Here is a 4,907-nt window from a genome sequence, read left to right on the forward strand (position 1 = left end):
CGGCCATATTTACAGGGGTCTAGTTGCACGGCGGGCATTTAATGTTCCAACTGGAATACTAATCAGTAAACGAATAGCTACGACAGCGTACATCGAAGCAGCAACGACCGACGGCACCATGGTGCCCGGGTGCACCTGTGGGGTTTGGGCCCGTTGTGTCTGAAGCGGTGAAGTTCATGTCCATTTTCCGTCATTGCTCGTCAGTGTTTTTGTCGTTTTAGGGCTTTGTAGGCGAATCCCGTTGAACGCGCAACCTTCTCTTTGTCGGCCGCTGGTGACTCAGGACAATTTCTGGAAGCGTTGGCGAACACAGCGATAGCGGCAACGACAGGTCTGATGCCGGTACAGTGATTTATTTTTTTGTTTTGCCCAATCCGCTGCCTGCTAAACGTGCTACCTAAAACACAGGTAAGTAACAGATAGTCGTAATAGTCTAGTAAGGAAGGTGCGACCTTGTTTGAACATAATAGTAGTGGATGTTGTTTGTTGCGCAGTCAAGAAAATCTAGCCGTTAGTTTATCATTATATAACTGCTTTTCAACCGCTTTGGGCAGAATGGCGCTTTTTTTTGCCGTATTTATTCTAGAATTGGTAACCACATCAGCTCAAATATTGAGGCTGATAGAAAAAAGAATAAACGCGTTATTATCAAATGAACTACACCGAACAGTTCCTTGTCTCTTGGAGGCACAGTAAAAAGGCGTGGTTCAGTGTATTATACAATGTTAAAATTCAAGATTTTCTGCAGGTATAATATTCTACAGTATAATACACGTCGCAACAGTAGACTGAATTAGCTACAATGAGCAACCACCAGTTTTTTTCCCGAAAATTTCGCTTCGATATCGAAACTGAGGCCGAAAGCTTACGCTAACAGAGACGAAGATCCTCATTAAAAGAAGCGGACAGCACTATTTGACTTAGGCACGATGCTGGGAACTCTCAAATATCTCGAGACTGAGGAAGGCTAAGGTAGTTTTGAGCGTCTAACTATATAAATGTGAATTATTTCAAAGATCTTTGAGATGAATGTTTTAATCTTCGAGCTATACAAATCTAAATCTCCCCATATCGTTATACGCATTAGCCTTCTGAACAAAGGAATATCCTTTAAAGTTGACTGCCTACTACGTACGTATTCGATACTTCGCACGTATACAGAGTTATAGGCAGCTATTTCTACTTGTCGGAGCAATAATACATTACCAATAAGCCGAACTTGCGTTAGCCCCTTTCTCCACGTAGTTACGATATGTATTCCTTAGTTTAGCGCTAGCGACGCCAGCAAAAATATCTGACTGATTGCTGTTGAACAGCTTTAGCGCGCCCCTGTCGCGGGACACACGTACACTTGACCGTAAAAATTTTGATTTAAATTTCGGCGATCCGGGTTTGTCTTCACCTCTCTAGGTAACCACTCTGGCCCATCACTCTCTACCGTTGTTCCGTTACGCGATATGGGTATACATAATCATACGGGCAATAAACGACGATATGATCTAGGTGGCTCGTGTTTACTACTTACCTAATCTAGCTTAGTGTGCTACTGCGGATCCATGCAGTTCTATGGAGTACCGGGTCACGGTTAGTAGTGCCGATAGCAGGCGGCCGTATCAAGTTAGCTAAAGGCCAGTCAGTCTTTAGTTAACCTAGACTGGATATCTCCATTCGTCTGTGCATCGCGTAAAACCCCGCAGACTCTGACGACGGTATTACCATACCGCACCGAACGTTCCCGTTTTTCATACGCAATTATATATATGTAAACAAGCGGACGCATGCCTACATCTACGTTGAACGTTTTTCTAGCTTATCTCAAATTATATGTTGGCTCGGTGTCATTTGAACGTAAATGCCCTAAAATGTTTAGAACGACTTAATTCAGATTTGAACATTATTATAGCGTGCTTTGAAGATAGGCGAAATTCGCAATATTTTACGACTTGATTACAATAAAGGCACAAATGCTGCCCAAGACCATAAAAAAATATGGGCTGTTTATGATGCGTTATTGGGCGAAACGGCCAAAAATGGTTCTGTCGCCTTCGTTCTGGAGATTTCAATATGAAAGATACTCCTCGTAGTAATCGGCCGCGATTGTGAAAGTTAAGCAATAAAATCTTATAATTATCCATAGTATTGCCAAGGAACTAAACATCCACAACGAGACAGTATTGAACCGTTTAAAGAAAGCTGCCGCAAAAAAATCGGTGTTACATGAAGAAACGCAAAAAAAAATAATCAACCATATCTCGATCTGCGAAACCCTACCGAAATGAACAGTGAAAAGTCGATCACATGCAGAAATAATGCAGAAACAGATAAATAATAAAAAAAAAACACAGGCACTTTAAAATCTGTCGCAAAGATTAGAACCTTATGCTATTTGTTTAGCGAAACTAGAAAGGGCCAATTGTGCATAACTAATTTATGCTGTCACGTAGAACGACTGATTTGGGTTCCTATTGTCAACACCTAACAAAATCACGGCAAGCTGTTCAAATAATAAAAATTAGTGACAGACAAAGCGCCATCATCCACCATGCAAGTATCAAATCAATATATATATTTGCCTGCTCGACAAACTTCGATGGAAAATTCTATCGTATCCGCCGTATGGCCCAGATTTTGCACCGTCAGGCTATGATCTGTTTCGACTTATGTTTTTCCCTTAATTTTCCTATTCCTAAATTTCCTTAATGATGTTAATTTGGTTTTAATAAAGGTAGGCAAAAACTTCTAGTCAACTTTCCTCTTAGAAACGGCAAACGATCTACAGTAATAGAATTATGATGTTGCCAATAAATGTTCGAAGGTCACTGGCCGAAATTGTGCATGTTTTTTTTTGGCAATATCATGCTGAAATTTGAAAATGTTCGCTTATATCTAAAACGGCATATATATATATATATATGGTATAGTATATATATATATATATATATACTATACCATATATATATATATATATGGTATAGTATATATATATATATACTATACCATATATAAACTTATTTATTTCATCTGTAAGCTTCAGTGATTCGTTTTACGTTAAATCATAACGTAGGGCTTTGAGCGCAGCAAGGCTATTGGCGTACAAGCTGCGGTTCGGGTCCACTCGCAGTTCTAATTAAGTTTACCACTTACCCTTGATAAAAAAAAAAAATAATATTTCCAATTTTAACTTAAACTACGGTGTAGAGTGCAAAACCAAAATAGTATTAGTTTGACTGCACAATAAGGAAGGATAGGAAAAAATCGACAATTGGTCCTACCCGCGACTGGAATCAGCGAGGCGATAGACATTGTTGAGGATGCTGTCTTCCAGAATCTTTCTGTTGATACATACACGAAACGACAAATTTGTAAGAGTAGAATATCTCATATTATATACGTAACATTATACATTTGTTCTTCCAATGTGTGCTTTCGACAGCTTAGTCAGGTCCGAACCCTCAGAAACTGACTATAGCGTTTCCGGTATCAGCTCTCTAGCAAAATTCCGAGCGGAGAGGGGAGTGGCCGGGTCAAATATAGTATCCTGGTTGAAACTGACGGTGCTCTTTGCCACAACAACGACACGCATCCTTAAATACCATTTGTATATTACGTTACGCAAAATTCAGTGTGGGCTCTATGGTGGAATATGATGTAAGCGTCTAACAAGATGGCACACAAAAGCGTTTTCTCCTTAGGACGGCTTCGTTGAGTAACTGGATATATTTTTAATTTACTCGGTTGTATTAACTTACGGCTGATATTTACCGCTATATGCTGTTGAGCCCCTAAATCGCGAAACCTCTTCCGACCTTGTGCCGCATGAATTAGAACTATTACTATTTCTCAACCAAAAACACGAACTCTATGCACCGTGAGCCTCGGTGCACTTTTTCGATGATAAACTATTCATATTAACTTCACCGGCGATACAGATAGCAACTACGTACTGAGAAGTTTTCCTTCGAACAGCAAAACGGAACCGACCTAACGGTAAAGCGATATCGAATTCCTTGGGCCCTTGTGTCCTGGAGAACAAATCTGAGTCGTCTGTTGGCCATAATTTTCAGATTTTTCACAAATCGTTGCCTAGTGTTTTAACAGCGTGCTAAGTTTTTCGGTACAAGATCTCTTAGTAGAATTTCATCGAGCAGTACAATTTAAACTCACTTTCGTGCCCGTTACCCCCAACCGATTTACCTTTGTTGATGAGAAGCACTCCTGGTCACCTGTGCAACAAATCAACGTATTACATTTTCATTGAAGACTAGTCAAACCCATTATCCATATCATTGAATCTACAATTTCCGCGCAGCTTAATAATCTACTACGCTCGTTTGCCCTATCTAAAATTGCCGATTGACTCGCTGATAAGTTTACAAACTGTCAGTGTTGTAATTATATTATATCTCTATTCTTTCACGTTATTAGTTAAAGCTGCTTTTTTTCACGCTATTCATTATAGAACACATGTTTCGTCGGCAAAATTTCCCTTGCATTTTCTTTCCGACATTGATTTTTATTCGCGCTCTTCAGTATACGATAAACGATTCGCTGTTCCTGCTGGCGGGGCCGTTACGTATAAGATGTCATAGGTTGTCCCGGTTACCTCGATATGCCTTGTCCCTGCCATTGTCTGGTTTTACAGCAGGTTTTTTCGTATTGTCACAGATAAACACAAACAATACACACATACATATAAACAGTGGCCCAAACGTCTGTACTCTTTTTGCAGCAAAGCGTTAATCGTAGCTCGGAGTTGTGGTTACTGCAGATAGGGGCGATCGAACAACACGTAGCATATAGCAACGTCTTTCTGAACAGCTGATCCAATGGACGACCTTGAGATCCTCTCAATAACAGCTGCACCGTTTACCCGACGCCACCAGAAGTCACTAGCGGCGTGGCTGGAG

Source organism: Varroa destructor, unplaced genomic scaffold (assembly GCF_002443255.2).
Source record: "Varroa destructor unplaced genomic scaffold, Vdes_3.0 BEIS01000002.1, whole genome shotgun sequence".
NCBI classification, from domain to species: domain Eukaryota; kingdom Metazoa; phylum Arthropoda; class Arachnida; order Mesostigmata; family Varroidae; genus Varroa; species Varroa destructor.